The sequence below is a fragment of the Leucopleurus acutus genome (assembly GCF_964270905.1).
Source record: "Leucopleurus acutus genome assembly, chromosome: 5".
In the NCBI taxonomy this organism is placed as follows: domain Eukaryota; kingdom Metazoa; phylum Chordata; class Mammalia; order Artiodactyla; family Delphinidae; genus Leucopleurus; species Leucopleurus acutus.
The window spans coordinates 39754566-39767666 of record NC_139147.1 but is presented as its reverse complement, the minus strand read 5'-3'; positions in this window follow the sequence as shown (position 1 = coordinate 39767666).

Below are 13101 nucleotides of genomic sequence, written 5' to 3'. Positions count from 1 at the left end.
ATATTCCTGTAACTGTGAAATCAAGCCAGGCAGATATTATTTTCACCTTCAGGTGATTATATGACATTAAATGCCAAGCATTTAAATGTTGGGATATGATATTTTTTATCATGCTTTTCAAGAAAGGAATTAAAGTGGTTATTAATTAATCACAAGACTAATTTGAGTCTGGGAATGCCAGAAGAGAAGTTGGCTGGCAGACCCAGCCAGTTCAAAGAGAACAGACTGTGATTACGTTCTCTCAACTTCCTGGTCAAGATCAAACTTTATAACATGTTTTGAAGAGTAAATGAGACTGTTCCATAAGGCCAGCACAAGGAGAAAGAAAGTCATTTCCTTTTTAATTTATTCCAACTGGCATGAGTCTTGGGTCAGTTTCTGAATAATTTTTGTATGTTTAATGAGCAAAAATGCAAGTGGAACTTTTGTTTTCCAACTCATGCAGACATATGTCTTCCAGGTTCTTTACCTTAAAAATAAGTTATGAGAAGTTGTCTTAAAAGATCCTATTAATATAGGCTCTAGTCACACCTAGTGTCAGAGGGACTTCACATGGAAAAAAATGAAAGAAAATGTCAAAAGCAAGTGTGTTGCATTCAGAATAGCACACGTAGCTATCTTCAGATTTTCCTAAATATAAAGAAATAGGAATCCCTGCTAAACCTCAAATGATTTCAGGAAAAATATAAATCTTGCTGTCCAAACAGACCAGAATTTAGATAATTCAGAAAACTGTTATAGTGGAGCCAACACTGTTCTAGAATTTTACATTTTGTTATTTAATATATATGTTGAGAGTTCAGCTAAGCTACCCCATGGTATTGTTGCCTCTGCATCCATTTTGTTTTGTTAAGTAGCCTATGGGGGTATTAAACTGACACTAGCCCCTCATGAAAGTGCCCCAAATAACAGTCCACAGAGTCACAAGCAAATTAAGTTTCTGATAATACTTCCCCAACAGCTCTTTTGATCAACAATCTTTCCCACCTCTCATTGCCTTCTCTGTGTGCTCCCTTTAGATAAGACCCCTGTAGAGCTTACCAAAACCCCACGCTTTTGAATTGAATTAACCAATCTTGCCTTAGCCTGGGAACCCCAAAGCACTTCTCCCAGGAACCCTAATAAAAGCATGTGCTCCAGGGCCTGCCTCTTTCTCTGCCTGCACTCTGTCTTGATCTCTCTATGTAACTTTTTTTAATTTAATTTTTTTAAATGGAAGTATAGTTGATTTACAATGGTGTGTTAGCTTCCGATGTACAGCAAACTGATTCAGTTATATATATATATATATATATATACACACACACACACACACACACACACACACACACATATATATATATTATTTTTCAGATTCTTTTCCCTTATACATTATTACAAGATATTGTGTATAGTTCCCTGTGCTATACAGTAGGTCACTGTTTACCTATTTCATATATAGTAGTGTGTTCATGTTAATCTCAAGCTCCTAATTTATCCTTCCCACCCTCTACTTTCCCCTTTCGTAAGCATAAATTTGTTTTCTATGTCTGTTGGTCTATTTCTGTTTTGTATATAAGTTCATTTGTATCATATTTTTTAGATTTTACATATAAGCTGTATCATATATTTGTCTTTCTCTCTCTAACTTACTTCACTTAGTATGATAATCTCTAGGTCCATCCATATTACTGCAAATGGTATTATTCCATCCTTTTTTATGGCTGAGTAGTATTCCATTTTGTATATATACCACATGTTTATTCATTCAGCTGCCAATGGACATTTAGGTTGCTTCCATGTCTTGGCTGTTGTAAATAGTGCTGCAATAGCATATAATCCTGCAGTCCCACTCCTGGGTATATATCTGGAGAAATCCATGTAACTTCTTGAGAGTGCCATGTACTTCCCCCAGGACCTGTGAGTAATAATCTTCTCTAGTTCAACTTTCTTGTGGTCTGTAGTTGAACCATAACTCACCATTCAGTACCCTGTGCTCCACTTAACAAATGTTAATTTAACAAAGATATAACAATATCACAGTAAAAGTTTGGCTATTTAAATATCTTAGATAAAGCATTTTTACATAGAAAATATTAATTTAAAAATATTAACTCATAACTACCATTAGGTCCCAATTATTATAAATCCTTAATCCCTAAATTAAGTACTTCCATGGCTATAGCAGATATTCTAAGTGATCTTATCTGTCCTATTAAAGTAGACCTAGTGAACGAACGTGAATAAAAAATGTACCACAGTTAGGGAAAATACTAGGATGATTTTATTGCTACTGTAGGTAAAATTGGTTGAGTGATTTGCTTGGAACTTAGAATTATCTATCAAAGAAGACATCAGAAGTAGAGACCATACTGACTGGATTGACAGCTCAGGGCTACCAAAACAATGGTTTGCAAATTAATTCTCAAGCAGATACGACACAGCCTTTAAGTCAAATATGGGCATCATACTTACAATTTTTTTCAGTGGGAATTTAAAAATAAAGATCAGTATGTCACAATGAGTGGTCATTGTATCTTTTATATAAGAGTTGAAAGATCCTAAAATCAGCATTGAGGTGAAAATAAACCATCTATAAATCCCCTTTTATAAGATAAACACCAATAGTGCATTAATTTTTGCTGTATTTCATAGATTCATGTCACTATACTCAATATATAATTAAATAATGTTTCTCTGACCGGATTTTAAGTTATGGGTTCTAGAGTATACAACTGGGAAAATGCCATATTCTTATGACACCAATATCATTTTAGGTTTGGTTCAAATACTCTACACACAAACATACACCCACACCAAATGCAACAAATCTATAGAGCTATCCAATAACTTTAGGTTCATTTGCTTATTATTTTGTCATTAAAATTTTTGCTTAAAATTTTGTCATTTTTAAAACGGATATTATGGCAGATTAAAGGTAGCCACAAACTCTTTGACTCTGCTTCCATGAAGAATTGGAGCCTAGGAATCTGTGTGTGTACTGTGACCACTTTGATCAATAACATACAGCCACAATGATGCTGTGGGCAGGTGCTGGGTCTAGATCTTAGGAGGCTAGAAACATCTACCTACTGTTTCTTGGAACATTCTCTTGAGTAACACTGAGCCACCACACAAGAATCCCGACAACCCTTAGCCTGCCATGCTAACTGGCACGTATAGTCACCCTCCTTGGCAGCCCCTGGCCAACCTCAGCCTTTTAGTCATCCATACCAAGGCTCCAGATGTGTGAATGAAGACACCTTAGACCTTCCAGATGAGCCTGTCTTCTGCTGAACACAAAGGTGGCCTTAGTCGAAACCACACAGGACAGAATAGCCCAGCTGAGCTCTTCCTGAATTCTTGATCCATAAGATCATAAGATATAATAACTCAAAAACCGGTTCCTAATATCTCCCACTGCTTCATTTAAATCATATTTTCTGTATAAGTGAAGTTAATAAAAACATTCTGTGAATCTCATCTATACATATATCCAAGTCATCTGACTTGGTTTCCTGTGATAGAACAGAATTCCTCCGTGTATATCTTACAATTTTCTGGCAGCTTTGGCTTCCCCTCAATTTCAGAATAATAAAAATATTAAATAATTCTGCAAAAAAAAAAACCCACCAGAATCAAAGATGGGGCCCTGCTTAAATGTCACCTCTTCAGAGAGGACTTCCCTGACCAACCTGTGTGTACATGCTTTACTGATCTCCTTACTCTGCTTAATTTTCTTGTTACATTTATCACTGCTGACATGACAAATGTCCACCTTCACTTTTGCATATCACTTCCCTGAGTGTACTGTGTTTTGTTTACTGCATAGAACAGTGACTCTCACACAGTGCCTCAATAAATATTTGCTGAAGAATTAAAACTTTGTCTTTAGACATTTTACCTGAAAATTACAAACTTTGTTTTTAGAAATAAAACTATGTCACCCCAATATTTTAAAAGAGAAAGGTATTATGGCATTGTCTAATATAGACATACTCATTTCAATATAGAAATATTCAGTGCTCAATAAAGACTAATAAAATGCATTTATTAATGTTTTGGTTTTAAGGGATAATTACCTCAAATATTTACTGGATATTCACTTGTATAATCAAAAGTCATTTAAAAATTAACTTGCTTTTGAATGTCATATTAAATCTTATAGCTCTCTGTGGAGTTGATAATCAACCCAAATTTTTTCTTTTTCTTCCCTTGATTGAATTCACATGACAGTAAATTGTATGTGAAATACTAGCCTCCACACTTCATGTGATAATCTGTATAATTCATGAGCCTGAGGGTGTCAAGACATTTATTTTAGCACATGTAAGTTTATAATGGCATTGAAACACTATGTTGATAAAATCAATCATCCTATTTGACAAAGGGTGGAAAAAAAGTCTAGAAGGCCTTTAAGTAAAAGTGAAATTGACTTTAAAATGGCAAAACATACAGTGGCTCCCCATTTGGTTTAAATGAACATGCTATTATCAATCTATTCAAAAAATCTCAGTGTGGTACCATTTCCCTATTAAAGCTTTATGCAGAAGGGGTGGAGCTATTTTGTATGCTTTTCCTTTGTTCTTCCACCACTTTCTCTTTCCCATGTTTACATTACAAGAGGAAAGTTAAGAAAATAAAAGAAGAAGCCAACTGAGAAAGGCCACGTAGAAGAGTTGAAGCTTCAGGAGTGGGAGCAAGGAGCAGAAATCCTCCAGGCATGTTGCTTGCATGGCTAACAATACCTTTCACTTTAAAATTCAGTTAAACTGCATGAGAAGCTACATCATCATTTTCCTGAATTCATCTCTCTTTCCCATGCAACAGATGACTGTTCTTCTCATCAACCACTCTCATAATGGGCAATAAACAACCAACAACCTCAGCAACGTGTATTATTAAGATTCGTCCTTTTTCAGGCCAGCTGTCCCTGCAATTATATTTTACAAATACGATTCTACACAGCTCCTCTCAGTTGAACACAATAATGTAATTTTACTGAATGACTCTGCAGAAGGCCTAATTATTTCTTGAAGCAGGGCTCCTGATGTTATTTTGCATTTAATTCACGACCACATGCTGAAGGTTATTATCTGTGCAGCAACCAATTGAAATGTTTCCTAAAGTATTTCACATACTTTTTAACCTGTGACTTTAAAAAACAATTGTACTTTGCTTTGCGTCTCAAACACACCTGAAGGACTCAGAGATAATAGAGAATTAAATTATAAAGCTTATATACATTGAATTAAATCCATTCTTAATTCAAAAATATGTACTAATTCTAGTGTTACTGAAAGTACACTTTGGTCAGCCAATCAGTTATCCATATATTTTATTTTAATAACAAAATAAACTTGTGAATCTGTTTCAGTGACTGGGAAGGATGTTATTCATTCATGGAGTCCTTTCAGAAAGCATCACTTAAAAATGATCTTCTCTTCTTGAAATTCCTAGAGCCTGTTTAGATTTCCTTGTGATATTCATCATGATATTGTTTAAATTGTGGTAACTTTTTTTTTTACAAAGACATATATACGCATATATCCTTATCTTCCGTTTAAAAGTCCATTGATATGAAAAAATACCACAATAGTTAATATAAAGCAATTGCTTACATAGTACTAGGATCTCATCCTTTTTGTATGTTATCTCCCTAAATCTTCACAGTGTTCCTGGGTAAAAACCCCATTGAACAGGTAAGAATTTCAAAAATTGGAAAAATTTAGTAGCTTACAAAAGGATAAACAGGTACTAAATGGAGAACACAGGATTCTAGTCAAGAATCTGCTGTCACAGATCTAACTCATAACAGTACATGCTGACACATATTTAGATTACATTTTCAGTTGCAGAGATATCATGTGTGTGTATGTGTGTTTGTGTAATTGTCAAGATGTGTAGATTTCTTTGGAAGGAATATAAGGTTAACATTAAAGTTTCCCACATGGACATTGGGTCTTTAAAAACCGACAAATACTACAGCAGTACTATTAACAAAGTACTAGTATTTTAAATTCTAGAATAGAGAATGTAATAAAACTTGTCTTTACTATATGACTTTACTTGGGGGAATTAAATATAGTGCTTTATGGCAATAAAAATGATTCACTCTCTGATATAGTACATAGTTACATTTGAGGGGAAAAAGTATCCTGCTGAAGACTGAAGATGAAAATAATATTTAGAGCTATAACAAAAGAAAAAAATGAAGTTACAAATAATAATAGTAAACTTAAAATATAAACATGATTTGTTAAAAAACAAACAAACAAACAAAAAAGATCTATTTCACTTTTCCAATAGTTCTGGCAGCCCAGTAAACCACCTCTACAATCTAGGCTTATTCTTGGTCACAGAGGTTCATTTGTTGAAATGACATTAAAATATACCTACAAACCTCACGAATTCTACCACGGAGGCTGGTCGGTAAGAATAGTTAGCTATTAGTGAGCCCTGCCTGCAAGAATATATCTATTTATATTACCTAGGAAACGTTTAATTCACACTGAAAATGAGTTGTGACAAGTGTAATTCCAAACCAGAAGACAGAAAAATACCTATGTTAATGAAGTTCACAGAGAACGCATTCTCGTGATCCAGAGAAATAGCCTGAGTCATTTCCTTAGTTTCCAAATGATGAAGGTCAAATAGTTGTGACTTTGGTAATAATTCATACAGATATGTCATTTAATTTTTTTAACTTATCAATAAGAAACTTAGGAAACATGATTACTTAATTAATAGTTCCTGTGCTAAAGTATTAACAGAACTAAATAATACTCTTCTAATGAAAATTACAATAACAGTGTAAAAATATATCCTGAGGTCTATTCTGCAAAATGAGAGTCAAAAGACAGGATATGTGATTTCAAAAAGCATGTTCAGACTGCAGTGCTATTAATGACATGATTAATATAGTGTTTTTATACTTTATATCCAGGTGGATAAAATGATTTGTACAATTGATGAAATCATAAAATCATGAATATTGAAGGTGTGCTTTATCAAAAGAGATACCATTAAACGTTAGATGCTGCATGTGTAGGAAGAGGCATCCTGTGAATAAAAGAACTGTCATTTTAGGTCTTCATACATTCAAAGAGTATTTCCTAAGTATTTTTAACTATTAGGGAGAGATAAATCAAATTCATATATAAAATTTTCTAACACCCAGAAGCAATATATAATTTAGGATTAGGGCATAGAGTGATTCTAGGTGTAAGAGATTGATATCTTTTCTATTCCACAATAATAAAGAAATCATAAAATGGTCTTTTCAGTTGTTTGTATGGCTTTACAGTGAATGGATTTTTCAGATTATATTTTCCCAAATACTAATTGTATAGTAACAGATTATTATTTTTTTGTGTGTGTGGTACTGTTTTGTTTTTTGTGGTACGCGGTCCTCTCACTGTCGTGGCCTCTCCCATTGCGGAGCACAGGCTCCGGATGCGCAGGCTCAGCAACCATGGCTCACGGGCCCAGCTGCTCCGCGGCATGTGGGATCTTCCCAGACCGGGGCACGAACCCGTGTCCCCTGCAACGGCAGGCGGACTCTCAACCACTGTGCCGCCAGGGAAGCCCAGTAACAGATTATTAATTGGAATGAAAATATTGCATTTCTACAAGAGTTGTTGTTATATATCAGTTCTCAACCATCAGTCTGTTGTAAAGATTTTGTTACATATTAAAAACTTTAGCCAATGAAGTAATTGGTGTAATACACTTAGAATAAAAGAAAATATTTGAGTAATCACTAGGTTAAATTGAAGGGGAAACATTAAACCTAGCAACTAAAAATTGAGAATACACATTCATATAAAGGGTTCATGAAAAATTCTTCAAAAAATGTGAACTTTGATCACATCACAAATAAAACGTCAGTGTATTTCTCAAAGAAGAAGTTTTAGTTTCCATTTTTAATTAAATCATCAAAGTTAGATGTTAAAAAAAAACACCTCAAGTTGAAAATAAACACAGAAAAGGAACAAAGCAAAGCAAATCTTTGCTAGAAAGTACTGTATAAAATAGCAAATTATGATGACGGATTATTTAGCAGCGAACATTATGGTAAGCTGTGTATGTCCAAAACTCTATTCAGAGGTACAAGCATAGTTTTGAAAATTTTCATATTTATAAATAGAGAATGAAAATAAATAAGTATTCATATTAATAGGCCATACAAAGAAGAGCAAAGTATACTAAAAAGAGATAGGAAAGAAATTCCAACACAACTGAGGCAAAAAATAATTGTCCAAGAAAAGTAGAATTAAGTTTTTAAAAGGCTTTTTTTGGACAAACGGAATATATGAAAACTCTTCCAGTCAAATCTGAATTTATATCCATCATGAAATATTGATTTCTAAGATATATTATAATCTTTCAAATATCTTCAGCTCTGCCGCTAGCCAACAGTCAGCAGCAAAAGCCAAGTAAATGGTGCCACTTTGCAAGTAATTTTTCCAGTCAAAGTTGCTTTGTATGATGGATGTTGAAGCAGGAAAAGATATTCCCATCAAGCTCTACCTGAATTGCAGACGTATGAGTGAAAAATTAGCTGCTGTTTTTGAAGCCACTGAATTTTGTGGAATGAATTGCTTTATAGCAATAGCTTCTTCACTAAAATAATTTATTCCTTTGCAATTCCTTTGCAATTTCTTTTGTGATTTTAGATACCTTTCTTCTTTCAATTTGTTCTCAATTTTGATCCTCAAATTCAATAATTATTGAAATAGTATACATAATAAGTCAAAACATTTAAAACACTCCAACAATAGGGAAATATTTAAACCTATTGTTCATGTATTTATTTATGGATGGTCAGGCCACTCAGGATGGCTGTTCTCTTGCTCTCTGTACATCTTCTGCTCCACCAGACCCTGCTTCACTTACACCCTACTCACATGACTATCCAATCCTCTTAATCGTTGGGCTTAATCAGTAACTGCCAACATGCTTGCCCCCTGCCCCAGCCACTGGTTTCTCAGGTAACTGATGAGCCAACCTGAGGTCAATTCCCTCTATAAATGGTAGCCTCTTTCTCCCCCGAGTAAGCTTGCTATCGTGTCCTGCCTGCTGTCCTGCCGTCCTGCCTGCCATACATGATGGGCTGTTGCTGTAGTACCTTTTGCTTCAGACAGGTAGGATTCCCTACCCAATAAACTGTTGATGTCTCTGTCGCTGTCTCTCATCTCGAGGATGGGCTTACAGGTCTGTGGGGTGCAGCCCAACAATTTACAGACTTTAAAACGTTTACAATGATATTTGATAACACAGAAAAGGCTTATGACTTAATGTTAAATGAGAACAACTGGATAAAAATCTTTTCTTTTTTTTTTTTGCTTTCTTTGCCACTTCATGGTCTAGCCAATAACCACCTAAATCCACAATTTCTCCTACTCTTTTCCTGTGCCCAATCAGATGAACATGAGCAGAGAAAACAACCACCCTGATTGTTCTCACCTGAAATTCATGAACATTAGCCTTGATCCTTCCAGACCTATCCCCTCCCATCCCTACTCCATTTCCTCAGTCGTCAAAAGGGATCATTGCAGACTGTCACTAATCATGACTAACCTCACCTGCCCTCACATATTCTGCCCTTCTGCCTATTTCCAGAACTCATTTTTTCATAGATCTGACTAAAGGATGTCCCATTTCCTTTCTTTCTCATGAGCATCACAATTCCCCCCTCTTTCTTACACCACATTTTTGCTTCCCTTTAGCTAACTTCAATTACTACTCAAACCATATATTATTTTTCTCATTTTAAAAGAAAAACTTATTTTGAACCCTTTCCCACCTTCTCCTGGAGTACCACTCACTTTTTTTTTTCTTCTTTTTTTAACTCTCCTTTCAGCAGAACTCCAGGAAAGAGTGGCCTATACACACTCACTCTAATTCTTCTCACATTCTCCCTTCAGTCCACTGGGGCCAAGTTTTCCTCCATAATACTCCATGGAAACTGTTCTCATCAAGATCACCTATGTCCTCCTCACCTTAAATCCAACAGTCACTTCTTACTTATTCTCATACTTGCCCTAGGAGCACTATCAGAGCCAAAACTCTCTCCTACTATATTAAACTTTTTTTTTTTTTGTGGCCTCTCCCGTTGCGGAGCACAGGCTCCGGACGCACAGGCTCAGCGGCCATGGCTCACGGGCCCAGCCGCTCCGCGGCATGTGGGATCTTTCCAGACCGGGGCACGAACCCGTGTCCCCTTCATCAGCAGGCGGACTCCCAACCACTGTGCCACCAGGGAAGCCCCTATTAAACTTCTTTTATTTGGCTTCTAGACACCTCATTCCCTTGCTCTCCCTCCTCCCTCACTGGCTGCACCTTCTCTGTCACATTTCCTGGTTCTTCTTTTCTCCTAACCCTCTTAAGTGCTTCAGGGATCTGTCCTTGGTCTCTTCTCTACCCATTATAATGTGTTTGTTGCTTTATCTGGCCTTATGGTTTTAAATGCCTTCTACTCCCAAATGTTATATATCTGGACGAGACTTGTCTTTTGAACTGCACAGCTCTACATCCAACTGCCTGGTCAACTTTTCCATTTGAGTGTTTAATGCACATCTCAAACTTAGCATGTCCAGATCTGGATTCTCAGCCTTCTCTCCATCAACAAACTTTCCATTTCAGAATACAGAGTCATGGGTGGTATATTCTGTTGCTCTGGCACAGAGTGGTTGTTCAATACATATTTGCTAAATTAAAGAATAAATGCATACATGAATCAAATTTTCAGGCACAAACACATATAAACAAATAACAAATGAAAAATGTAATACATCAATATCTGAATAGTAGTGACCTATAGTGGTGGAGGGATTACAAATGTGACTATTTGTTTTATTTATTTAAATTTTCCATAATGGTTATGTTCAACTCTTATAGCTAGAGAAAGTATTGAAAGTACAACCATTCTAGATTTTAAGACACATAAAGAAAAAGACTTGATAAGTAAATTAATGAAAATACTGCTTTAGCAGAACTAAATAATTAGAATTTATGATTATGTTTATAGGGTCATCAAGTAAAGTTTCTTTTTGCTCTACTAAAAAGAAAAAAGGCATTTCAATGAAAAGTAATGATATTAAATAAATTTTAGTGAACATTTTCTCATATTTATGAAAAATAGAGAAAAGGAATTTTGCCTTTTTATTTTTAAATTTTATTTATTTACTTACTTATTTATGGCTGTGTTGGCTCCTCATTTCTGTGCGAGGGCTTTCTCTAGTTGCAGCAAGTGGGGGCCACTCTTCATCGCGGTGCAGGGGCCCCTCGCTATCGCGGCCTCTCGTTGCAGAGCACAGGCTCCAGGCATGCAGGCTTAGTAATTGTGGCTCACGGGGCTAGTTGCTCCGTGGCATGTGGGATTTTCCCAGACCAGGGCTCGATCCCGTGTCCCCTGCATTGGCAGGCAGATTCTCAACCACTGCGCCACCAGGGAAGCCTGGAATTCTGCCTTTTTAATTGCTATGTCAGATCTAAGAAAGTGTCTGGCACCTGTAATAAGTATTTTTCATAACTTAAAACGCTATTTTAATTTTATTAGGTGAATTTTTTATGAGTAATTGATGCTCAACATTTGTATCAATTTCTTATTTTATATCCCCTAGGGCCTCTCCATACCAATAGTTGATTAACAATAATTCAAATGATCAAACGAAGTTTCTGTTAAATTGATATATAATTCAGATATTTGATCTATTCAAATCCTTCCACCAAATTACTGTTGCAAAATGAAATACATTTTTTTCAAGTTAAAAATCTAAGCATTTTAACGAAGGGTCAGACAATGTAGTCAGCTTTTATTTCCTTCTGAGTTGTATCTACTTTTTATTTGTGCTCATGGAATTATCCAGTGGATACTTGGAGCTGATGGGGCTAAAGGACTCTAATATTATAGTCTAGGCTATGCTAAAAAGAACTCTTTGTGTTTTAAAAACCACATGTGTCATCTACATTCCTCATGAAAATGATCACTGAAAAGTTCTTATGAAAATAGAACTGATAACAAGTACCCATACATGTCCAAATACGGATTAAAGTCTATATGACTTTTCCTTCTTTCTTAACAAGGGCTCAGGGCTTCATGTTCTTTAATGAATAATGATGTACAATTTGTATACACACCCATAGAACTGAATGTTTGTTATGAGCATAGTGGTTATGAGGTTAGGCTCTGGTTTTAGGCAAACTCTGTAACCTTAGATTATTGAAAGCTGTGACTCAGTCTCCTCTTTGTAAAATAGACATTAAAATAGCACTTAACTCATTATTGCTATTTTGAGGATTAAATAAAAGAATACACATAAAATTTTGGAACATTTCCTGAGTCATGTTCCTAGAAACTATGACATACAGCAATGGACATATACCTACATTGGGATACATTTCTTTTTCTCTATATGTGTATTGTATTGGTTTGCCAGGACTGTCACAACAAAATACCAGACAACAGAAATTTATTTTCCCACAGTTCTGCGGCTGGAAGTCCAATACTGAGGTGTCAGCTTCTCCTGAGGCTTTTCTCCTTGGCTTCAGGTGGCCACCATCTGGCCGTGTCCTCACATGCTCTTTCCTCTGTGTGCAGACATCCCTGGCATCTCTTTTGAGTGTCCAAATTGCCTCTTCCTATAAGGACACAAGTCATATTGGATTAGGACCCACCCTAAAAGCCCCATTTTAACTTTATCTCCTCTTTGGAGGCTCTATCTGCAAACACAGTCCTATCCTAAGGAACTGCGATTTAGAACTTCAACATATGAATTTTGGGGGACACAGTTCAGCCCGTAACACTTGTGTACAAATTTCACAAAGTTCTCTAGACACTGTCCCCCATTATGCCAATCCCTATATTGTTTAATTATTACAATAGTCCTATGAAAGATGTATCATTTATTTATTTATGAAGATTCCAAGGCTGAAATAAAGGTTATCTTACTCAGAGGAACTAAAATGATGACAAGTTTAGAATCCAAGTTTTAAACCATGTCTGATTCAAAGGCTAAGTTTTTCCCACCACATTGTGATTTATCCTAAATTGATCAATTGTCTGTCATTGGTCAACTCACTTGCCAGATAAACCTTTCAAAGGACCACTTTTTTGTA